The following is a 27,068-nucleotide window of genomic DNA, read 5'->3' on the forward strand; positions in this document are numbered from 1 at the left end:
CTATGGTCTCGGGAGCATCCCTGAGGAAAACAGGGAAAGAAAAAGCTTCCATGAGTCCAGCAGGAGGCATCTATTAGAATCCTTGCTCCTGGCACAAGTTCCTATAATTTCTTCAGTTTCTGATTCTGGAGAGGAAGAAGAATCTGTCTATGAGGAAATGGCAGACATGCTGTTAGTCTTTGAAATGCACAACCTGGGCAGAGAGTGTGAAACCAGCTTCCCTCAGAAGTAGGCATAGCAGTGACATTGGGTCCAAGGGCGAGGGAAAGGTTTAGAACCAACAGGCCAGAAGACATGCACTGAATAGGCTCCAAGAAGAGAAAAATTAGAGCATGCAGTAGTTGAAAGACATTCTGATTAACTTCTTGACATTAATAAATGGTATATATATATATATATATATATATATATATATATGTATATATATGTTTCATCATGGCAGAGAGGGCCAATTGAAATGACTCCCCTTAAGGGATGCACCAGACAGCCCTTGAAAAGAAGACACTTATTCTTTGGGCCACCAACTATGTACTGAATTTGGTTGAGCAGGCCAACTGCAGCCCCAGATCCAAATGCATCTGTTTTGTATTGCAATGGTCTAAGAATACTTTTACATTTTTAAATGGTTGTTTCAAAAATAAAACAAAGAAAAATACGTGACAGAAACTATACATTGACTGCAAAGCCTAAAGCCTAAAACATTTAGTATCTTGCCCTTTACAGAAAAATTTACCCATCCCTAACCGAAGTCCTTATTTGGCCATCATAAATTCTTTTTCTGCCTCATCCCCATGGGATGCTATTTGTGATATGTTGTATTGCTCCTGAGAAAGCATAAATGTGGAATCTAATGTATAAAGATGCTCTTTAAAATGTTAGGCATTAATGTATTTTTTATTTTGCAAACTAGTTTAAAATAAATCCAACTAACTAGAAACTGTGCAGCTCCCCTTGGCCATGTATAATTGAAAAGCAGATGGGTTTGGGGGAACACCTCAAGCATATACTGGATGTCTAATCTAGGCAATGTAGTCAAAACACATTAAATTTCCTATATCTGTACAACTCTTTGTCTGTTAAACAAAAGCCATTCCTGCTGATTATCAATAACATAATCTCTATGGCATGTTTTCTGAGTCTGCTACTAAAGCTTCTACAGGAAGGTCAAAGACCTGTTTCAGAAGAAAAGATAGAACACATTCATAAAGTAGACCTGTACGTAATAGACCTATTATCAAAAAGCTTCTCATTATTATTATCATTTTAAGTAAAATGATTTCTCTTCACAGAAGTCAGCACAAATAAGTTATTGAAAATAAAAATATTGCTGATACCTGAATGCTTTTCACAGTTGACTTATCACCGTGGATTCTGGCTCCATCAACATTCTCCTATCTAATGACTGAGCCACATTCTTTATAACATGAATATTAAATAGACCATGGTTCCTGAATTTTTGTTTTTGTTGTGATTGACATTAGCTGCTGAGTTGTTTTTTGTTGTTGGTTTCATTTGGTTTTGGGTTTTGTGATTTATGTTGTAGTTGTTGTTTTACCTTTAGCCATGACATAAATTCAATTTGGGACTTCACTTTGATTTAATGTTTCCCAGTTTTGCTGTGTTTGTTAATTTAGTTCATTGGCTGGAGTTGGAAATGAGTCTCTAAGAATCCCTGGTATTCCAAACCAATACTTACTTTCCTTAAAAGACATTCAGCATTGCCTTGTATTAACCTATGATATCTCAGAAACAATTTTTTAAATGTCATACAGAAATCATACTCAATGTGTTTTTCAATAAAAATGTCATATCTCTTTAATGTTTTGGAGTATCTGTTATTATTGCATAAAATCACGTAAGCATCTTGGAATGACTTGTCAGCATGCATTTAACTTTTATTATAAGTCAGTAAATGAGTAATATAATCTAAAATAGTGATACTGCAGGAACCAAGCAACACTCCTCTCTGTAGGCTAACGTGCACTGAAATGCTTGATTTCAAACTCTGTGCACAATTATGGGCATCTAACATAGAAACCCTGCAAATTACCTCTGGGTTTTCAGCCTCAGAACAGTGATGAAGTGCTTAGCACCACACGCCATCTGTATGCTAATGAACAGAGTGGGATGGCACGCCAAAAATGTCGGAAGAGCATAAGAGTTATTCCTACAGTATAAAGTACAGGAATCTGTGTTATTAGGGTATTATGTGATGTTTAAAAAAAAAAGAATTTATCTGAGAGCGAGAGTGCACCTGAATAGGGGGAGGGGCAGAAGGAGGAGATGGAGAATCTCAAGCAGACTGCACTGAGCACAGAACCCGACATGGGGCTCGATCCCAGGACCCTGAGATCGTGACCTGAGCCAAAATCAAGAGTTGGACACTTAATCAACTGAGCCACCCAGGCGCCCCTCATAATGTGATGTTTTTTGCCGTGGTCTTCCTTAGGAAGTCAGCATGCTGACTAGCTTCCCAGAAAACAAACTGTGGAAGGAATCCTGTGCCATTACAAGGAAACAATTTAGATCATATTTCTGTATACTGTAAGGAAATGGTAATCGCTAAATTGATATAACAACGTCATGGTTCCCTGCCAGTAACTGCCTGTATATTATATGTAAATTATCAACAAAATGTTATGCCCTGGAGATAACAGTTGAGGAAAGTGTACTTGAGAATTCATGTATTAATTTATGCTATAGTAAATTTTAAAATCCCAAAAATCCTTTTTGCTCCTGCTGCCTATGCCCTATGGAATTCTCCATTAAGCGCCTAGATTTGGAACCAAAGGAATCTGTATGACAAGGAAAACCAGACAAATGAAAATTGGAATTAGGAATTACTGCTGCTGCAAACTGACTTATTTCTCATAGGTTAACTCCTCACATATTGTCTCCCTCATTTCTAGCAATTCTTGGCTCTTTGTGAGCTCCCTGAGGAGCAGCATCATTCATCCTTCTTCATGAAGAATTTCTGGATTCTTTCCACTTGATTTTGAACACTGTACAACATATACTATACTACATATCCCATAAATATGAGTATATACCTATACGTAATGTATATACACGCTATATATGTATAATAGCATACATAAGCCAAATATATACAAATACAAAGGTGATTTGAAACTGATATGGATTCATGTGATTGAATGTATTGTGCCCAGTAAACACAGTGACTTGTTCATTTGCCAGGGTGCTTTGAACACCACAGGCACTTGAAAAAATGCATTAGCTACCTATAAGCCAAACCACTGTTCAGCAGCAGGGACAGCCTCCCAGGAAGTCATGCTGCCTGGCTTTAGGGTTGGCATTCCTCTCCTACTCACTGTGTGAGAGCAAGGGTAGTGTTCCAACTGCTATCAGAGAGGAGGTCAAGCCCCTTTCCATGAAAGACTGCCATGTAATCATCTACCTGGTGTCTGGGACACATCCTCTCATTCCTCTCATTATGCCACAGAGGATGCATTTGGAACGTATCTTGCCCTTTACAGAAAAGATGTGTGTTTACCACGAGTGGACACAGGAGCCTTACCAAGTCTTCTATAGGCAAAAGGACCCCAATAACATGGAGGCATGGGGTTGGAAGGAGCCATACAAGAAAGAACCCCCCATCAGGAGCCAGACAGCAGTGACACCCCCAGCAACACCATGAAGAAAATTCATCTTCCCCAGGACACAGTAATGTACACTGGGTCATCAGAGTCTTGGTGTACCATAACTGCACTCTTTGTGAGAAAAGACTTGTCCCTTCCCACTCATTCCTCCTTCCCAGATGTTCCATCCAAGTGATTTGGGGAAGGTCACTTGCTGACCATTGAGCTGCCCCCTCCAGGGAATGGGACACCTGCTAGCTAACCTACTTTTCTTAACAGCAAGATCTGAGGCTTTGCCTTGTCTTCCGCCTACTTTTGGTGTCAATATAAATAAGTATACAAAGCAATATAAATATATTACATAAAACATGTAAGTACACAGAGTAACATAAGTGACAGGTTTTAACCACTGAATCTTTCCTCCAAGCCTCCTTCTTCATCCATAAAGATATGGATATGCAATTTCATATCTAGCTCACCTATTTGGCAGAAACTTGGTTTTCTCTGACTTATTTTTCGAGTTCAGAGAAACATAAGGGGCCAGGAGGGAGGATACCATCACTTGAAAAAAAAAGTGTTAAATCAATGAATTAAAATGAAAATTCTTGAATTAAATAAAGGCAGCTCCCTGGGGAAGAGAAAGAACTCTTGTATCAAAGCCTCTTCATTCACATTCTTTAGAAATAGTGGGCATTTCTTAGGGTTAATACATTCTTCTATTAGAATAAAAAAATGCCTAGAGCACTAATACATTAGTCACTCATTCCTTATGGCAGTTTCTTAAATTAGACAAATGTCTAGTCTCTCTCAGCTTAAGCAACCCTAGGGTTCTGGGCTGCAGAAGTTAAAGCAACTTGAGAACCACTTTCCTACAATCAGCTTCCAGAACGTCCCCACGGTTTACTAGAACGTCCCCATGATTTACTGCAGATGCTCCTAGATCCTTATGCTCAAGAGTGTAAACTCATACAATAACAATTTTGAGGGCTTCTATTTATTCAGAGTGGCTCAAATCTTAGTTATTTGTCTTCTTGTTGAGTTTTGACAGCAGTGATAGAATTTTGGTCACATGGGAGATTTCAACACCTTAAAATTTTCGCTTCTCTGGATGTGCCTTTACAAAGCAAAATAACATCAATACTAATACATCTTAAATCTATTACTTTTTTGAAAAGCAAAGGCATATGTTATAATTAGTCTAATAGAGAGATACATTTGTATTACCTTGAAACTAAGGAAAGATGTTTTACTTGTTACTAATCTTCACAGTGAAGATAAATCAATGACCTTTTTTTTAAACCTGGTAGAAAAATTATGACACTAAAAGCCACTACGGTCATCAGTAAAGCTTAATTTATATAGTTACCTTGAGATATCGTGTTGCATCAAAGTTGCTCCTAGGATATAATTCACTTGTACTTTCCAGAAAAAGGAGACAATATGACAGAAGACATGAAGAAGAACCTAGTCTTGCTACCACGTCACCTACTTATGCTCGTATATAGACTAGCGTCAGCCACTGATGACTCCTAGAACTGAACGTTGGGGATGGTCATCACTAGGGAGCATCTGGGGGCAAGAGAAAACCCAAGGATTTTTTTCATGCCTTAAACAACATCAACATAATGAACTTAAAGAAAGAGCCAAGAGCTGGCTGCAGAATAATGAAAATACATTTACTTTTCGGCTGCAACACCAGCCATCTTATAAAAAAAAAAAATCCTTATAAATTTTGGATCCAGAAAGAGGCAGTTTAGCTCTTCCTGCCAGTACATGGGTGACTTGGATAAGACGCTGATCTTTTTGAGCCTAGTTTTCTCTGATATATAATGTGGATAACAATGCTTATCTTATAGAAAAAAAAATGTTTGGGGCAGCCCAGGTGGCTCAACGGTTTAGTGCTGCCTTCAGCCTGGGGCAGGATCCTAGAGATCCAGGATTGAGTCCCACGTTGGTCTCCCTGCTTCTCTCTCTGCCTGTGTCTCTGCCTCTCTCTCTCTCTCTCTCTCTCTCTCATGAATAAATATATAAATAAATAAACAAACAAACAAATAAATAAATCTTTAAAAAAAGAAAAAAGAGAAATGTTTGATGAAATTAAAAAGGTATGGAATGTACTCACAAATAATGATGATGAGAACTACTACTGGCAGTACTCTCTGTATGCTAGCAATTTATATACATAGTATTACCTTAGATCCTCCAAATGATGGTTTATTTCTGCTTCCACTGCCCCAGGATGCTCCAGGCACCATTATAGGACAAAGTGCAGACACTGCTCTAAATCCCTCTCTAGGAAAAGAAGTAAAACAGTAGCTAACTGGTGTCCATGGGATCAAAGGCCATGGGTCCTGGGAGCAGAAACTGCAGGTGTGAACTGGAAAGCCTGTCTGTCTGCCCATGGCAAAAATGATTTTCCACCAGGCAACCTCGTTCAGGAACACCAATGGCTCAGAAGCACCAATCAAGACTTCATCCAGTTGCATGGACCCTTGGTGGGAACAGCAACCTCAACCACTTACTCCTATCAGAGTCCCAGAGACAGAGGATTTTCATAACACAGTTTGGTTTTCATCAGGTTTTAACTCCACATATGAGAACTAGATCTATGTAGTAAGGGCACACCGAAGCCAATATGCCTTTGTGGCTGACTAAGTAATGGGCATCTTGAGATTCCAAATGATCAGGAATATAACATGGTTGGATAAATTAAATAATTAATTTGCAGAGAGTGGCCAAATGTTTTCAGCCAATATTTGAGTTCTGGCAGCTTGCCTTTTTCTCCTGGCTTTAGAATGCTGACAAGCCCATTTTATCCAGGAAGATGCTATGAAACCACAGAAGCTCACTTCTCCAAATTCCCCCATCTGAACGCACATATGTTTAATTTTTCTTTACCCTTAGATGGAGCTGGGGGAGGAGGATAAGTAGCAAAAGAGGAAAGAGCAAGAGGATTATCCTCACTGCCACTCCACTGACTCCTGTGGAAACCATCAGCATAGAATCATATTTTTACTAAAATATCTTACCACGTTAGAAAAAAACAATAGATTTTATACAGATAGCTGTACCTTGTAGGTCTGAATTCACATTGTTAACATATTATTATCAAAAGAAGACAGGCTTCTTCTTCAACATCCCCTCACCCACAAACTGTCCGTGGCATGAGGATTATGTGGATGCTCAATAAGCTGTGGAATCTGGAAGTCGCATCAACATAGCTAATCGATGAGGTACTGAACACAGTCTTACCTAAGAATGACAGCCGGACGCTTTTGAACTTCTAAGCTTTTGTCAGCAATTTTTCTCTATTCTGACTTGTGTGCCTCTCTCTTGGCATTTTCTCATTTTACCTTGTATTGAAGTGATTTTTATGTTAATTTTAGGTTCCCTAGGAGACTATGAAGACCCTGAGGGCAGGGACAGTCCCAGCATATTGACAATAACCATAAAATCAATAATTGATTGATTATATAATGTGATATATATTCCAGTGGAAAGTAAGAGAATAAAGGTGGTGTCTTATGGCTTCTTTCCCAATTGCACTAAGACATACACGCACACACACCTAAAAAGCTGTACCCCACAGTTGCGCCCTTGTGTGTGAGAAATTTGGACGCCCTCCTGAGAGCGGTGGCAGTGGCGGCACCCACATGTCTCAGGCTGTACAATGTTTCCCTGCTGGAGTTTGCTTGTTGGATTGTTCCCACAGGGTGATTACACCCTTGCTACTGCTTCTGTCAGTAGGTTTCCCTGAAAATAAGATGCTGCAATTCACAGGCAGGAATAAATCCACACAAGTAAGCAGCAAACCTACTCATTCCTTTGTGCTTAGTTATGAATCTCTTTAAAATGTACCTACTGTTAGTTCTTTCAGGAACCTGCAAGTATAAAGCACGGCCCCAAGTGACATTTTACATTCACATTGTTTAATTTGCGTATTAGAGCACTGTTCAAATGTTAGGGGTTTTAAACAGTCCCTTTTGTCTGCTCAACCCTGCTGTCTAGAAATTCTGGTCATTTAAGTTAGTGCTTTTAGCTAACAAGTTATGAAAAAAGCCAGAGTGGAATATCAAAGACTCATAAACTAATTGTGAGTTTGAAGAGGCACTGATCGATCAATGACAAAATAAAGGCTAACAAAGAAGTGTCAGAGTAGAGGCAGGCAACACCCTTCTCTGAAATTTAAACAAGAAAAAACAAAATGAAAGCCACCCCACCATATTAACCTCATTTTTTTGTAGACTAACTTGGTGAGGGAGATCCAGAAAGTGAAGAGACCCTAATGGCCTGCCCACCACTGGAGCAGGTCTGCATTGTTAATTATGTGTATATCCATGAACTATGACTTCCAGGTTTGTTTGCCTGATTCAACCAGTTTGGAAGCTAGCTGAGGACCACCTCAACCTTTCCATGATTTTCTTTTATTCTAAATATTAAAGTAGTATTATTAAATCTTTATAAACAGTTCCACAATAGCTGCATGACAGTAGATCATACACAAGCACCAGTTACCTCCTTATTAGCCATTATGTAGTTTCCAGTTGCCATAATTATTATTAATAATTTCATGAGACCATTTCTTAACAGTCTGTTGTTGCTTCTATTCTACATCTAACAATAAATGAAGTTCTTAGGTCAAAAGCAATGCATATTTATAAGCTTACTGAGCCAAATGATTTTTGAAATAAGTTTTATCAACATTTCAGGGCAATGCAGAATTCCCATTAACTGAATCCTAAATAATATCCGATATGCTCATTTTAAAACTAATTGATTTTTAAACTATGGGAAAAGTGAAAGATCATTATTACTACAATTTGTAAACTCTAATAATGATATGTGATCAACATCCATGTTTGTTAACCACTTACATTTCCTATGTTATAAACATTTTTTCCTTAACCTTAAAAGATTTGCTGGTTTCTGGAAAAAAAGGAGAAAAATAAAACACTAAATTTTATTTAGTCTCACCATATTCTCTTGTATAAATAACTTCCAGAGGAACTAAAGAAACCAGGGTAGAAACACATTTCCTAATTACTTGTAAATTTCTCTTTTTTTAAATTTTTTATTTAAATTCAATTTGCCAACATATAGTATAACACCCAGTGGTTATACACCCGTCACCCAGTCACCCCATCCCCCCTTCTCCTCCCCTTCTGCGACACTGTTTCCCAGAGTTAGGAGTATCTCATGGTTTGTCTTCCTCTCTAACATTTCCCCACTCAGTTTCTCTCTTTTCCCTTATATCCCCTTGTAGATTTCTTTTCACATTTTTGTATGAGGTATCAGTTAACTATAAAGCACTGCAAGTGGTCCATCATATCATTTGTGTGCCTAGCAGAAACAATTTCTTTCTTCTTCTTTTAATGCAGAGGTCAGAATATTCTTTCTGAAGAATACAAAATACATCTATGTATGATTTGAGAGGACAGAGATTTAAAACACATGAAGTCACTTGGACAGCACAAAATTTCTACAGAGTCATAAATATGAGCACACAAGAATCAGTGAAAATGGTACTAGTCCAGTCAGTGTGCTATTAAAGTACAACATTAAAACATTTAAGAATATAAATCTCTGCACTCAGCACTAGTGTACTGTGGAAAGTCAACAAAATGAAAAGTAAGTTAATATCACCTATTTATCGGTCTCATTCAAGTGTTTCTAGGAGAAACTTGGTGATATCTTTAAGAATTCTTTTTTATTGAGAATTCTTATTAAAATTGTTAATAGTGGGGCACCTGGGTGGTTCAGTCAAATAAATGTCCGACTCTTGATATTGGCTCAGGTCATAATCTCAGAGTCCTGAGATCGAGTTCTGCATCAAGTTCCATGCTTAATGTGGAGTCTGCTTGAGATTCTCTCTCTCTTTCTCTCTCTCTCTCTCCCTCTGCGCCTCCTCCTTCTCATGCTCTCTAAATAAATAAAATATTTTAAAAACTTGTTAATAGCATATACATTTTTTTATGTCTAGTCACAAAAAAAAGAATACTGTAATGCTTTTTAAAAATGTTTCCAATTAATATTTATTTCTATATATGAGAAGTTTGCTTTGGATCAAAGGTCACCATTTTCTATGCTGATGGACTTGTATACATTCTGTAGCCTCATGGCCTTGGTGGAGAGCCTCCATTGAACCAATGGCATAGAAACTATGAGTCTTACATGTGCCTGCACTTCGTCCAATTTCCCTGCTTCTCCTCATTCCCTGTCCCCAAACTGTCTCATCCTCCTAATGCCCAACTTGGTTAAGATAATCAAGAACCTGGGAATACACAAGGACACAATGGCAATACCACTCTGCTCAATAACAACAGATTATTGAGAGCTTTTCTCCTACAACGTTACAATGGGTAAATAAAAAGCAGTTGGAAATGGAGTCAATACCTCTTTGAAAAAGCTGTGTATGATTTGCAAAAAGAAAAGTGAAGTTTAAATTTTATTATCAAAGAGCATGTTTGCTCAAAAATCTGACTCCAGAGATTTTCTGGTCATACACTGGACACTCTCTCACCTGCTGATACTGACATCACTGAATCAGGAACATATGGTAACAAATATATATCCAACATACCACTGGACTAATGCCAGACAGATTGTACAAGGTAAACTGTGTTATTTATTAGGGCCTAGGGGAATTAAACTCCACAGTATATTCAAATCAGTATGATTTTTACATGCTTTGCACAAATTGTATTGCAAAAATAATGTTTTTATATCTCTCAGGTAAAAAAAAAAACTATATCTATGAACATAGAAAACTATACATTTTCCCATTTGAAATCATAGAAGCAGAATGAGAATATCCCATTAGGAATATAAACAAAGCCTTAGAATAGAATCAGGATAGACACAATCCGTGAGGGATCTGTTGATAACATTATATCTACTCTCTTTATCTCTGGAGATTAAAGACTGGAGATTTCAAATTATTACTCCTGGTTTGGGGGGTATTAGTAAATAAATACTTAAAAATCAATGAAATATCATTTACAAAGAATTTCTTGAAATTACATAGCATCAGCCATTGTATTATTAATCACTATTCATCTTTCAGATTCATGTGTGCAGTATAATAAAATTATTATCTGTAATTATAAAGTTTAAAATGTTTGCATATTAGTTTCACCTACTTTATCATAAATCAAATGATTAGTAACCTAGACGATTCTTAGATATTAGTGAATCTACTCACTTTGTCCACATGATCATTTTATCAACAGGCAACACTTTGCATGCATCACTAGTCCAAGAATGGTTTGCCAAGTCAGTGGAATACGCTGCCACTTCTCGCCAGTTTTCTTCGGGATCAGAAAAATCAAATCATAGTGAACCCTTCACAGCAAGGGATGACATATATGCTTTGAAATGCAAACAAAAAAAGTAAACTATTTCTGTGGGTTAAAGGGTGGGAGTGGAGGTGGATGGATATGACAGTAGCAAACATCTTCAGATGTTGCTAAATTTAAGAGCTAGAGTCGCAGTGACCATGATATTTTTTCACTCATTCAATACACATTAATGTGTTCCTGCTATATGCTGGCATAACACTGATCCCCACGAGTAGTATTTTGTTAGTTATAAAACTATAAAACCAAATCCATATTAAGATAGTTCATTCATGGCAATATGTATGGATTTATCAATGATGTATCTGACATACAATTCTCATACCTATTACTTACATTAGGTTATGGTGCTAATTGGATGTTGGAATTCCATCAAGTATTATGACTTTCTCTGAGTGCTGGTTTCCCAAATGACAAATGTGGTTAGAATATCTCTGCCCATTTCACAGGGAAACCTTACTGAACAGTAATTCTACATTGGAAAACAATTTAACCTCTCATAGGAGAAATATTTGCAGAAGCATATATTTATCAAGGACATAATTTATTTTTAATTTAATTATTGTTTTTTGGATAAAGTGTGGTTTTGAAAATGGATAAATGTTTTAATTATTAATAAGAAATAGCTATTGAGCACCTACTTAGCTGCTTTTCTATAGTCTTTCCGAAAGGCAATTTTATTGACTTCGTATACCTACAACCACTATATAATAATTGAAAAAAATGCTTTAAGTAAATAAAGTAGGAATTTTTTTTTAAGTGTGAAAAGGCAGCCATCTAAAATCAGGCCCACTCATATGCATCTCAATCCTGAAGCCTTACTGGCTGGATTAAAAAAAAAATCTCTTGACATAGTTTTTGTTCTTTAACTTAGCATAGGCAAACAAAAGTTTGCTTACAAGTGTCCCTCACTTAGTTGTACAGAGGTATCCCTTTGTTTATTTCCTTCCTTCTTTACCGACCCTTTCTCATGGTGTGTAAGCTTCACATGAACAGCACTGATATCCATCTTGTTCAATGGCTGTAGCCACAATCCCTAGAGCGCTTGGCCTGGCATCTAATGGACACCAGATAAGATAGTTTTAAATGAAGGAGCAAATGAAATGAATGGAACCATGCTAAGAATTATGAACATCACTGGGAATATAGAGGTAAATCCACAAAATTCTGCCCTGGCGGCATGTGGCAGACAATGCCAGTCCTACCCACACACCTTTCCCAGGCGCGCACATTTCCTGACATGCACCTTTACCAGGTTCACCATGGGGTTCCATCCCTGATCGCTTCCTCTGGCTTGACCAGCTCAGACCGCACAGGCCAGGCTGGGAGGGCTAGGGAGTTTGGTCCACCTGGGTGTCGTACTCAGCTAGTGCCAAAGGGAACTCAGCCTATGCATAACCAAGCTTCTTTCTCCCTGGCAGGCACACACAAAATGTCTCACAGATTTCCAGAGGCCTGAATCTCAGTTTCTCAGAGCATCAGCCTACTCCTTAACACACATCCTCCCCTCCCCTCTTCACACGTCCCATTCCCCCTTAAGGGGACCAACTCTAAAATAAATAGCTTGCACTCAAATCCTTGTTTTGGTCTAAGCTTCTGGGACAAGATACTTATATTCTGGTAGGAAAAGGCACACTTAAATCACTCTGGTATAATACTAAAAGTAATAGAGGCCATAATGGAAGTGCAAATCAAGTGCTAAGGAGGCTCACAGGAGGGGCTCTACCTGAAGCATTTCTTGAGAGGAGATGGCACTTAAAGAAGAGAGGAACCATGGATTATGTACCAAATCCATCACTGTAGGTTAAACTTCATTGGGTTAAGTCATGAGTGATGATTAGGATATAGACATGAAAAAATTGAAGATATGCCTAATCAAGTGAAAGGAATGAGAAACAAAAAATAGGGGCCATACGGCAGATTTATAAGGAGAACACAGTTAGTGTTTCTGTTTGTCTGGCTGTAGGCTGTGCAAAGGGGGGGTAGCAGGAAGATGGTTGGAAAGGGGACTTTGACACTAAACACAGAGCATACTGTATATCTTACCAAGAATGGTGATTATTTTGTATAGGCAATGGGAAGCCTTCGTGATTTTTTTAAAAAGGTATGTGACATGATCTGCATGTGCCTTAGGAAAATTGATCATTCAGTCATGTAAAATAGATTGCTAGTGGGAAGAAGAGTTGTGAAATCCTTGTAGAAGGCTAGCACAGTAGTCTAGGTAGCAAATAACGATGCCCAGAATTAAGGCTACAGCAGAGAGAATGGAAAAGACAGGGGTGTATATATTAGAAGCAGCCTGGTTGGCTGTAAGGTAAGGACATGACTATGAAAAGGAAGCTCAGAAAGTAAGCAGACAGAGAAGGCTTTGAGTCAGACAGACTTGGGTTTAATCCAATGCGAGATCTTGCAGGCTCTTTAAATCCTCTGAGATGTGAACATTTTCATTTGCAAGAAATGGAAGAAGACATGCCCCATAGGTTTGTGAGGCTTCAAAGCGATCATGCATTTAAAGTCCAGCACACGGCCTGGAGAATATTAAGCATATGATTAATTGATGGTAGCTACTGTCACTGTTGTTAAACCACAAATAACTATTCAAAGTCTTTAAAAAAATGATATTCCCAAGGCCAAAACCTAGTCAAAGATATTAACATCTCAAAGAAATTCCAGTCAGAAGAAAGGTACAGTTTATCAGCCTGGAACTAATTATCAAAGCAAGGAGGACAGACGTCAGGTGCGCGCCTCTAGCACCACCCAGGATATTAGTCCAGGTGAATCATGCGATTCACGCCTCTTCCTCTCCTTCCATGATCTCAGAACAACCTTGAGATTAGACTTCGGTTCCACTACTTGGTCTGCCTACAAGAACACAAAATGCTGGTCATGACAACCTGAGAAATCTGCTTTTTGTGAAACTGTTATTTTTATTGAGGTTCGATAAATTTCCATTTGAGGTTCATGCATATTCTCCTATGGCATGGTTTAGCAATGATTATACTCTCAATTATCAAGACAAACTCAAGTTTCTAAGAGTCCAAACCTCAGGATGCAATCCTAAGCCAATAAGAACTTAGCAGAAAGGATCCGTTTGTACATTTCATCTCTCTCACAGTGCGTGGCACTTGGAGACCCTCGACACTCCTGAATGAATGATTCAACGGTACAGCTTTTTCATTCTCCTTCATTAATATTTGTAATCACCTCACTGGCAACAAGTAGGTTGGAACCATTATGAACTTCAATAGAAATCTCTTAATAGGGGCGCCTGGGTGACTCAGTTGGTTAAGAGTCTGCCCTCGGCTCAGGTCGTGATCTCAGGGTCCTGGGATGGAGCTCCACATTGGGCTCCCTGCTCAGCTGGGACTCTGCTTCTCCCTCTCCTTCTACTCCTCCTCCTGTTTGTGCTCTCTCTCTCGCTCTCTCTCTCTCTTCCTCAAATAAATAATTAAAATCTTAAAAAAATTCTTAACAAACATGACACTGGCTATTATAATCTATCATGGGAAGTTCTGCAGTAGAAAGAGACAAAGCTGGCTTTTCACTGAAACTAGTACACAAGTAAAACAAAAACAAGGTAACACGTGGTTTCTTTATTTTTTTATAACTACTGAAGCAAGGTTTTCTTTCTACCTATAGAAAGTTAGGCAGAGCAAGACTAAAGGCAAGGAGTATCCCAACACAGTGGGAAGAAGAAGCAAGGAGAGGAGTTGGCTCGTACTTCTGTCATGATGGAGCAGGGGAGTCAAACTGCAGGTGCTCGCCAGCACCCAGCTTCCATAAATGTTCATGAGACAGTTGCATGAAATTATGGAAGCCTCTTAAAGCTCTAACATCCTCTCTGAAGCCCCCATTGCTCTTTAGCCAACAAAGGTCTGACCATATTTCTCATTCCTTACTTCATGATGGGGTTCACATAAATAAAAAAAAAAAATTGTAAAATATTTATCATGACCTATGTTATTTTTCTGATTAAAAAAAACCCTCAAATCAGAGTATTCTTATTCTTGAACATAGTGCCAATATTTATTATTTATTGTAGCCAGTGAGGCAGTGCAGTAACTCAGATCCTAGGTTCACCTCAAGGTGTTTAATAAATATTAATAGATATTTATTAAATATTTATTAATAGATGACTCAATCTATATGTAAAGGAAATAGATATTCTGTTGAGGGGAAAAATTAGGTCCCCTCTGAAGACATCACATGAAAACATTCCATTACAGCACTCAATTTTTCCCTGTTTAGCACTTTGTTTTAGCATAGACTTTTGAGATCGATTGTATTTTAATTCATCCACAACGGCACTTAGAGTGGTTACTCTCTATTTACCTTGGGATGTTGCCGTCAGAAAATTTGTGTCCTTACATAGTTATTTTCTACATCTTTGCTAGAGATGCACTAAAATCTTGAGGTTTCTTCTCAAGATTTCATTGGAAAGAGGCACGACGTAATAACTCTTTAAACAGGGCCTTCCCAGCAAGCATTCATATATTTTCCAAAAATCAGAATGAATGAAGAGTAAATGTTCTGTTCATGCAAGCATTTCACTCTCATTCTAAGATAGTTCAGGTTCCTACTGTCATCAATGCGTCCAAAAGACTACCGTGGCTTCTATTTTCTATCAGAACACTTGTGAACATGTACACCAAGATCAGAACTCAAAGGCACAGTATTTGGTCTTCAGAGAAAATTAGCAGTGAAATTATAAAATTGCCTAAAACCATACGACAGCAGGTTGCGATTGCTGACACAGCACAGAAGCTCCATGACTGGTACTCTGTCCCAGGTCCATGAGAATATCTAAAACTACAGAGTCAAGCCGGAATTCCCAACCTGTGACGTGCCTAAGATGATGGGGGGGGGGGGCCTACTGACACACCTGTGTCATTATTCCCCAAGGCACCACCACCCAGGATGTATAAAGACATTTCCACAGCTGCCAGGGACAGAACCAGGGCCAAAAACATGGTGTAGCCAGTTTTCCAATGCCATCGCTGCCACCCAACACACTCAACAAAAAACAGAGAGGATTTTGCTTTATTTCCATCCCCATTTTACTGATCCCCTCTCTGCCTCCCAGTTACTGGGTCCCCTTCTGCCCTTTTTCTTCCATGTACTCTTCTACCCCTATCCCCATTCTGGCTCTCTATCCAAATGAAATCTTGCTTCACTCAAAAAGTCTACTTTCTTCCCTATTGCTCCCATCCTGCACAATAATAATAATAATTGATAATAGCAAGTTCTTAGATCATTTTACTATGATCCAGGAACTTTACCAAGTACTTCCCATATATAAAGTTATGGAATACTCCCAATAACTCTATAAAATCAGTACTATTATTAATTCTATTTGCAGTTGGGAAAAATAGGTAGAAAAAGGATATTCATCTTCCTGAAGTTTTCAGTAAGTGAAGAACATGGGATTTGAGGTCAGGCAGACGGACTTAAGAGTCCATACTTCACTAAACACTATCACCTCACCATGTCTTTGTGTAATATGAATTCTTCAAAATGTATTAAGATTTGTTGAGTTCTACTTTATGCATGGCTTAATAGATGATTTTAAAAAATAAAGGCACAACATATAATTAAAAAGTGTTTATAATATAGGGGTACCTGGGTGGCACAGTCCAATAGGCATCCAACTCTTGGTTTTGGCTCAGGTCATGATCCCTGGGTCATGAGATAGAGTCCCTAAGTCAGGGCTCAGCAAGGAGTCTGCTTGAGATTCTCTCCCTCCCTTTCCTTCTCCTTCTGCTCCTCCCACTCTCTCTCTCTCTCTAAAGTAAATCTTTTTTTTAAATGCTTATATATAAACACTGTAGTCTGATGTAGTTTTTATTAAATCACATTTGTTGTTCAAATCTTCATTTTTGCTGATTTTTCATTTTCTTGATCTATCAGTAATTGAGAGACATATCCTGAGATCTACCATTATGACAGTAAGGTTCTATATATAGTTCTATCAGTTTTCCTCTGTCACTACTTCAGGCATTTTTTTCTTGTTAATTGTGCCTGATTCTACATTATTATATCGCTCTGGGGAATTAGAGTGAACTCAACTGGGAAGAAGAAAATCGATTATACTGATTTGTACTTGAGTGTGAGGGAATCCCCACTCAAATTTTCCAAAGCCCTTTACATTTGAATCAAATGATTAAATAAATAATCTTTTTAATTTAAACATCTAAATAAGCCTTTCACTTGTGAATGTTTCTAAAAGTTATCAGTGGAAATATTTTTACACAGACTAGTTTCCTGAACTGCTTGAATCTCACCAGGATTTTTATCTCAAAGAAAGCCAGCTTTAGTGTTCTCAAAACTTATCTCCATCCAAACCAATATTTCTCTGAATTATATCGACTCTAATCCATTCTACTGACAGATCAACATTCCTACAGTTGAGTCATTAATTCTATTTTTTCATTGTCCATTGAATAAAATAGGTGTCATGATAGTCAAAACTTTTACAACTTGACTTCAGTTTCCATCTTGAGCCCTCATTGCTTACACTTTATACCATAATCAAGCATTATTTTCTGCACTCTGATAATGATTTACTCATGATTCTTACATATGATCCACATGGTTTTCTGTTTGTAAGACATTCTATTCCATCTCTACCTGTTAAAAATCTGCCATTGCTGTCCAGCTAATTTCAAATGCTTATTTTGTGAAGATCAAGCCTTTCACCAGATGGGATCTTTCTCCTACTTTACTGAAACCAGGATTCTCTTCCAGCTGTTAGGAAATTAACATCTATCCTTTGGTTTTGTTAATTGTATGTTTGTTTTATCTCACTCTGCCCTTTTATACTCTAATTTTTTATTTTTATTACTAATGAGGAGCATCTTAAGTGAACCAGTTATCAACTGAAAGAGCCCAGGTTATTTCTGCAAGTGATACTTTCAATTCTAACAATTAAACATCTAGCAAATAAAGATCTAACATCTAATGACAAAGTTGAATCTCAGCTACAGTATTTTTTTAAAGGTTTTATTTATTTATTCATGAGACACACAGAGAGAGAGAGAGAGAGAGAGAGAGAGAGAGAGGCAGAGACATGTGTAGAGGGAGAAGCAGGCTCCATGCAGGAAGTCTGATGTGGACTTGATCCCAGGACTCCTGAATCATGCCCTGAGCCAAAGGCAGACGCTCAACTGCTGAGCCACCCAGGCATCCCTCAACCACAGTATTTTTTAAAAATATTTATTGTTTTTCTTTTAGAGAGAGAAAGAAAAAGAGAGAGCATGTGTGCTCATGGGGGTTGAGGAAGAAGGGGAAGAGTGAGAAGGAGAGTCCCAAGTAGACTGTGCTGAGCATAGAGTCCAACACGGAGCTAGATCCCAGGAGTCTGAGATCATGACCTGAGCCAAGAGTTGGACATCCAACTGACTGAGTCACCCAGTCACCTCTCAACCATGGCATGGTGAAACACATTCCCAGATTCCCCACTTCTTATCAGGGAGAAAATGAGATGTTCTATGCTAATTCACTCTGAAAAGAGTAAAAGTACAAGTAAATGAAAAGTATGTAAATTCTATCAAGTAATAGGCCATCTATTTTCTCAGTAGGTAATTTTATATTCTTTACTAATTTGAAGTATGCAAAAATATTTCAATTGTAGTTTGTAGTTCATAAGACACAGAACTCAGCTTTATTTTACATGTATTATGTACAAATGGTTGCTTTGCAGTTGGACATAAGATATTTTGTTTAATATAAGCAGCAGAATGGAAATCTCAAAACAATAAATGAACAAGTCTATACGCTATACCAGCATGGGCTATTTTTGGTAATTATACTGCATTCATTCACTAATTATTCTCCGTGAGTTCAGATTATTAAATTCCACGTATTTCTATTTCTGCTGAATCTCTAATGTTGACAACACAGTTCCTTGAAAACTGTAAACTCAATAAATATTTGTTAACTGACCTGAGGATTAATTAATACTCATTAGTCAGGAATAATTTTAGAATCAGAAGCATTGAATGCCCTCTGGTATTTAACTTAATGTCTTGAATATTTAACTGAAGCTAGTAATAAGAATTCGAAATGTCTAGCATATGAAAATCTATGTGCTAAATACTGGGGTAGGGAATCTCACACACAGTCTTTGATTTACTTATGTTATATTTGTTCTTTTACCTGCCTAGTGTGAGTCTGAAGATGAGGGAAAGAATGAGAGAAGTAAAGTGAGGAATCTAAAGTCAACCAGCTGGAATAGGCCATTTAGCTGCAAGGGAACGTGTCAATATAAAATATACATGTCACATCCATAGGCACTGTCATTTGTGACATTAGAAGATGAGTAACAAAATGAGGCATCACCATAACTATACTCCCCAATATATGATCATCTTTTTGTCTGTTTATTAAAGATTTACTTATTTGAGAGAAAGAGAGAGCAGGGGAAGGAACAGATGGAGAGGGAGAGAATCTCAAGCAGACTCTCTGTTGAGCAAGGAGCCTGATGTGGGGCTTGATTTCATGACCCTGAGATCATAACCCGAGTGGAAATCAAGAGTCGGATGCTTAACCAACTGAGCCACTCAGGAACCCCTGATCAGCTGATGCAGAGAATGTTATAGGTGGTGATTCTCCCTGGAAATCAACTGGGGAACTGCCTCTGGGTAGTTCAGTCAGTTAGGTATCTGCCTTTGGCTCAGGTCATGATCCTGAAGGTCTAGAATCAAGTTCTGCATCAGGCTCCTTGCTCAGCAGGAGTCTACCTCTACCTCTCTTCCCTACACATGCTCTCTCTCTCTCACTCTCTCTGTCTCTCAAATAAAATCTTAAAAAACAAACAAAACAAAGAAAAGCAATAAGTGAATAAACAAAAACTCACAAATAGTGATGTTATAGTGATAAGGAACAATAGTTTGAAGTAGATATTAGATTTCCACTAAAATAATAATTATACTATAATACTTAGTTGGGCAATTCTAGTAGAGAATCATAGCTCTTAAATGGCATTTTCTTAAATGTTATCATGAAAGTCCTTTATGCTAAAATGCCATAAAATAAGATATTTAGGGCAGACCGGGTGGCTTAGGGTTTAGCACTGCCTTCAGCCAAAGGCCTGATCCTGGAGACCCGGGATCGAGTCCCACATCAGGCTCCCTGCATGGAGCCTGCTTCTCCCTCTGCCTGTGTCTGCCTGTCTCTCTCTCTCTCTGTGTCTCTCGTGAATAAATAAATAAAATATTTTTTAAAATAAGATATTTAAAATTAGAAAATAAACTTCCTCAAAGAGTATTTATTTTGTTCAGAGGGCTAAAAAGTGCTAAATTTGAAATAACTGATCTTAAAATCTGTTCTATAAATAATGTAGGACAACCAAAAATAAAAACAAAAATAAAATAAAAAGACTGAGAAAGCCTACATTAAAGGCTGCATCCTAGAGTGCACGGGTGCAAGTCTGACGGGTGGCAACCTTAATTTGGAAGCCTCTTGACTGAGTGATAAAACAGAGCAGAAACTGATTAATCTCGGTGAGTTACGATGCTGAGTGGAAGGTGTTCTTGAGCGTTCTAAAGTGGCAACTTCATTTCCTCTAGGGCAAAGCATGCTTAGAAAGGAAAGCTGCTTTACCATAAAATAATCTATTTCGTAGGCTTAGGAGGTTTTAACTGGATGACATGCCTTAACCTTTCTGGAGTGGGTAAATTATTTTAAGACTCATAGCAAAACAGCAGAGTATGTTCCAATAATATTTCATATTGTTTTGCCCAAGGTAAGGTAGAGGTAAAAGAGAAGTCACATTTGTATTCTTATGGAAGCCTTCTTTCAGGTTAAAGATAATGAGAAACTGACCTTGAAGAATATCCCTGTTTTGTAAAGAGTTGGAGAACATTACTTAGATTTAAAAATAGCTATACAGTGCCAAACAACTGATCTTTGGAGTAACCACAAAGAACTACCTGGCTTGCTTATTTTATTTTAAAAACATTTACTTATTTATCAATTGCAAGATTAGACCAGGTTATCTAATGCATGCACAGTTTATTGATAAATAAATAATTGTGGGATGCCTGAGTAGCTCAGAGGTTAAGCGTCTGCCTTTGGCTCAGGGCGTGATCCTGGGGTCCTGGGGAGGGAGTCCCATGTCGGGCTCCCTGATGGAGCCTGCTTCTCCCTCTGCCTGTGTCTCTGTCTCCCTCTCTGTGTGTCTTTCATGAATAAATAAATAAAATATTTTTTAAAATAAATATATAAATAATTGTTCTTTAAAATAGACCTATGTAATTTTAATAGAACTTTCTACTGTATATATCGCCTGCTCAATGGTATTGAACATGCACAAACGCAAGTCCTATTAAGGCACTACCTTGTAAAATAGTTATGTCTCAAATGCTGAATTATGATGAGAAACATACAGCAGAAATTCATAGTTATTATACCCTGTGAGAGGTTGCCCACCTTAAAATAGTTTAAAAGAAACTCAAACTTAGTGCTTCATTATTACCTATAAACACATAAAACATATAAAAATATTTATATATATTTAAATTTATAATTTAAATTAATGTCAAGTGAAATTAATATAATCAAGGCACACAGAACTTGCATATATAACAAAATGTAAATTTTAAATTTTGTAAAATATATTCACTTTTATCATTTTATCAGTGTCAATTTTTGAAAACCAGTATTGTATGTAAGAAAATGTAATGTAATCATAATACACAATGAAACAAAAATATTAAAGGACTTAAATTTGGTAATTAATGGCATGTCAAATGTTCTAGCTATGTATCCGATGTTATATTCGTTACAAAAATTATACAACACTTTTCTTTCTTCTACATTAGACTGTCAATCTATTAATCTTCTGATTATATTTCACTGTTGTATTAGCCAACACTTAGACTTTGGCTGTAACATAAGTCTGTGTTACATTATATATGTAACATTAAACTATGGTTTAATAAGATGAAAGCAGATTTTTATGAGATTCATAGTTGCTTTTTAAAGTCAATTCATTTATGTTCTAAATCTTTCCAAAGAGATTCAGACTCTTAAAAAATTTGTTCATAGTCAACTTATCACCTTTTAGACAAATGGTCCTCACAAGGACAAAACTGTTTTCTTCTGAAATCCTCTCTCTAGCCCTGAGTCTCTGTTTGGCCATCTGCCCTTTGGATGCTTGTCTTCTTATCTAAGGCCTTTCCTAGGATCCTGACACATTTCTAACTTCTTGAAGTCATTACTTTTCTAAGTGTTTATAGCCATTTTTCCTATTTATAACTGGCTTCTGCTTACGGGTTACCAATGAACTTCTGCCCTGATTCTTCCTGACCCCAAATTAGTTGTTGAGTTTCTTGGCAGCAAAATAATAAATCTTTGTTATTGTTTTAATTTAAACATGTTTGATCATCACAAAAACAACGGAGACATTTCTTGAAAATGTAGAACAGATGATGAAGAAATACAAAGCTATGTTTGCCAAAACTTAAAAAATTCATGCATAAATGGTCAGTGGAACTTCAACGAAAGTGCCAAGAACACACAAAGGGGAAAGGATAGTCTCTTCACGAGGTGGTGCTGAGAAAACTAGTTTCCCAAATGCAGAGGAATGAGATTGGACCTTGAACTCACCCAAATCAACTCACAGTGGATCAAAGTCTTAAATATAAGACCTGAAACCATAAAACTTTTAGAAGAAAATATAGGGGGAAAGCCTCTGGAGATTGGTCAGGGCAATGAGTTTTTGGATGTGATCCCAAAAGCACAGTCAACAAAACGAAAACAGACAAATGTTATTACACCCAACTTAAAACCTTCTGCACAGTAAAGGAAAAAAACAGAATGAAGAGAAAATCTACAAAATGAGACAAAATACTTGCAAATCATATATCCAATAAGGGGTTAATATCCAAAATATGTAAGGAGTTCAAACAACTCAATAGTAAGAAAACAAATAACCTGATTAAAAAATGGTCAAAGAATCTGAATAGACATCTCTCAAAAGAAGACATACAAGTGGCCCCTAGATATGTGAAAAGGTGCTCAATATCAATGATTATCAGAAAAATGCAAATCAAAAACAAAATGAGATATTATCTCATATATCTTAGGATAGCTATAATGAAAAAGACAAAAAATAACAAATGTTGGAGAGGAAGTGGTGCACTCTTGATGGGAACACAAACTGATATAGCCATTATGGAAAGTGTTATGGAGATTCCTCAAAAACTTAAAAATAGAACTAACATATGATACAAATTTTCCACTTCTGTGTATATATCCAAAGGAAACAAAATTAGTATCTCAAAGAAATATCTGCACTCCCATGTTCATTGCAGAATTATTCATAATAACCAGGATATGGAAACAATCTAAATGTCCATCCATAGATGAATGGATAAGAAAGATACAACACACACAATGTAATATTATTCATTCCTGAGAAAGAAGTAAATCTTGCCATTTGTGACATCATGATGAACCTGGAAGACACTATGCTAAGTGAAAGAAGTCAGAGAAAGACAAATACTGTAGGATCTTACGTATATGTAGAATTAAAAAAAAAAAAGTTGAACTCATAGAAGCAGAGTAGAATCGTGGTTACAAGGGGCTGGGGTTGGGGGAGAAGTGGGGAAATGTTGGTCAAAGGGTGCAAATTTTCAGCTATGTGGGATAAATAAGATACCTAAAGTATGGGTATAATGACTATACTTAATAATACTGTACACTCTTTGCACACCAAAATATGCTAACTGTGAAGAAATGTTAGCTTAATGGTAGTAATCATTTCACCATGTATATTTATATCAAGTCATCACATTGTACACCTTAAATATACAGAATTTTTATTTTTAAAAACCTCCTTATAAAAAATGTTCAACAGATGATGGAGAGATATAAAGCTGTGTTTGCCAAAACTTCAAACTGGCAGAATTTTTTTTTAATTACATAAAACTGATTTAATTTTTATTTATGCCAAGCAAAATTAAAAAATCACATACTACTGATACACAGAATATGTTCTTTGAGGAATTTTATATAATTTTTCTGCTCATATTTTTTGAAAGTCTGAAGACATTGTAAATAAACTTTATAGAGATATATCACCATTATTTATTAAAGTTCTCAACAGAATGCAACACTGAGGCAAACTAATAGGATATAGCTGAATAAAAATAAATACACAGTGATGCCTTTAGGTTCAGAAACTTTCCTGCACAAATAAAGATGGGAGAGTAACAGCTCTGAGAGTCTAAGTGCAAGGTGAGCAAACAAGACTGATGATGCCAAGGAGAGCTAAAGCTGTATGTGGCTGCATTTACACAGAGGTATATCCAAATAGGATGCTGCTGGAGAATACACTGTTCAATTCCTTTAAAAAATTATATATATATATATATATATATATATATATATATATATATATATATTTAAGAGAGAGAGAGAATGCTCATGAGCTGAGGCAGGGGCAGATGGGGAGGGAGAGAGAATCCACAAGCAGACTCCCCACTGAGCATGGACACAGGACTTAATCCCAGGACCCTGAGAGCAAGACTTGAGCTGAAATCAAAAGTCAGCTGCTTAACCGAACGAACCATCCAGGCACTGCAGGTGTTCGTTCTGATAGGACATTTTACCCAGAGATAATTACAAAATAGAGGTCACACAGAAGCGTGCTTTCGAAAAGTCTGTCTGCTGACGATAAAGCATTTTCCCATAATCCATGGAAAAATGTGAGGAAAAAAAACTATATTGTTCATAGTTTTACTACATATGATAAAATTAAGTTATCAAATAGGGGATGTTTCATTCTGAGATTATTTTCTTCCTACTTCTCAAGTGAAATTTGTATTTTTATTTATGCAATAGAAAGTGAAATTAGATACACAATAGTGATTTTTTTAATGCAATCCCTTGACAAACTTTTGATCTGATTTAAATTTACTGGTCCATTATATTCAATCCAAAAAAGAGATTCTAGAGTATTCAGAAATTTTATACACACAGACAATTCCCAATTTCTTAATTTGGGACTTAGGGATAGACAGACAAGTAGATCCCTGGATGGTTTTCCTCTGATTTCCAATCAACTTAAGAAAACAAGGACTTTCCCAAAGCTGTCTTAAAAATTTCAGTGAAGAAAAAAAAAAGAAAAAAAAAATTTCAGTGAAGAAACCTGTCATTAAATGAACCTAAGCAAAACAGAAATGGAAACCAGGAAGGAGACATACAGGATTTCCATCCTTTGTATGAAAGTAGAAGATGCCTCTCAATGATGTTTTCATTCTGAGACTATGTGGTTTTGTAGCTAACTATTTTGAGAAATGTCTTTACACATTTGTCTTCTAAATTCTTTGCAGTATTTAGGGGCATCGAGTGGCTCAGTCAGTCAAGTGTTGGCCTTCAGCTCAGGTCATGATCCCAGGGTCCTGGGATAGAGCCCATGTTGGGCTCCCTGCTCAGTGGGGATCCTGCTTCTCTACCCTCTGCCACTTCCCCCGGCCCCCTGCTTGTGCTCTCTTATTCACTCTCTCTCTATCATATAAGTTTTTTTTTTAATTATTTAAAAAACTAAAACGTTTTTAAAAAAGTTTTTTTAAAAAAAGTTTTTTAAAAATAGTTAAAATAACTTTTTTTAAAAAGTTATTTAAAAAATAAATTCACTGAGTATTTTCATCTGCCAGGATTAACAAGAATGCCTTCATATACTGGAGCTATGAGAAAGGCTAGAAGATGTACATATTATGGAGTAGTGGCAAGCAGAGCACTCAGACTTCAATTTTTGGTATTTTTTTAAAAACATCTTTCACTTTATTTTTCTGGGAATTTGTCATTTTCTCTCCGTGGCTCATCATTTTTGGTTTTCTTGTCTTGTCTATACTGTTGCTTCCAGTTAAAATGCTCTTGCTTCTTTCTACCTGTTGGAGTACTACGTATCTTTCAAAGTTCAATTAAATACCAGTTTATCAAAGAATGTCTTTTTGATTACCCTGCCCAAAAGTAATCAGGAGCTCTTTTGTTGCATTTCATACCAAAGTGATTTCTGTTCAATTTATTTTGCATACTAGATTATAAATGCCCAAAAAAGCAGGAACTGTTCTCTACTTATCTCTATAAATGCCACAGCTCCTATAATGAATTTAGGTTGATAGACACAACTATCAGAGCTGCTCAAAATTAACTCCAAATATGAGTCTGCACACATATGTATATACATGTAGGAGAAAAGTTACAGTCTACTGCAGACTTAGGACTAACTTAATATTGTAGCTGGTAACATTCATCAGAATATAAAATTAGACACAGTACAACCAGGAGCTCGGTTACTTAAGGAGCAATAAAAGTCAGATCCAGCAAATAAATTTGGCCACAATTTTTATTTAGATACAATTCTATAGACTTCTACATAAAATATAGACAAGTGAAAAATAAGTCACTATGGAGGAAAAAACCTACTTTCAATAATATTTAGTCCTATTGAACACAGAGCGTCTAATGAAATCGGGCTTTCCAGGTAACCAAAGACACTGTGTCTAAGGTTTCTTTATAATATTTCACCTCTGTGACCCCAAAGTAAAATCTCCTTCTGCTAGATGGACACTAGAAGATAGTTTTGGTGTATGAAAACTGTTAAATTATTTTTCTGGGGGCTCTAAACTCCCCAAAACAAGGGCAATGTTTCAAAACCAAACACTAATTCACATCTGGGAAGAGTACACTTCATAGAGATGTAGAAGAGTGCTCAAACCTTAGTGTGCCCAGAAAACATTAAGATAGAGCTTCTTATGAATTGTAATTTTGATGTAGTAGTTCAAATCATCACGTGAGCTCTGCTTTTTAAATTTTTTATTTTTATTTTCTGAAGTAAAAATGTCCTAGACCAAAAAAAAAAAAAAAAAAAAACTCAACCAGTAAACCAAGAATTCTCACATGTCACCTGGAAACAGACAGAATTTCCCAAATCATATTTGTTACTTTAATAATATTAGAAATACTTTTTATTTTTTTTTATTTATTTTTTTTAGAAATACTTTTTAAACAAGTGTATCATGGCACTGCTCTTTTTAGGAGTTTCTGCTTAATGCCAAGTTTGAGGAGGAGAGAGTTAAAAAAGAAGAAGAAGAAGAAGAAGAAGAAG

At 36.8% G+C, this 27,068-nt stretch overlaps 1 protein-coding gene across 2 annotated transcripts in view; it reads right to left on the reverse strand.

Annotated features, from left to right (window-relative positions):
• FAM155A (family with sequence similarity 155 member A) overlaps window positions 1-27,068 on the reverse strand; it is a 626,592-nt gene that overhangs the window by 502,493 nt on the left and 97,031 nt on the right. The gene's annotated exons all lie outside the window — the stretch shown is intronic.

This window comes from Canis lupus, chromosome 22 (genome assembly GCF_011100685.1).
Source record: "Canis lupus familiaris isolate Mischka breed German Shepherd chromosome 22, alternate assembly UU_Cfam_GSD_1.0, whole genome shotgun sequence".
Lineage (NCBI taxonomy): Eukaryota > Metazoa > Chordata > Mammalia > Carnivora > Canidae > Canis > Canis lupus.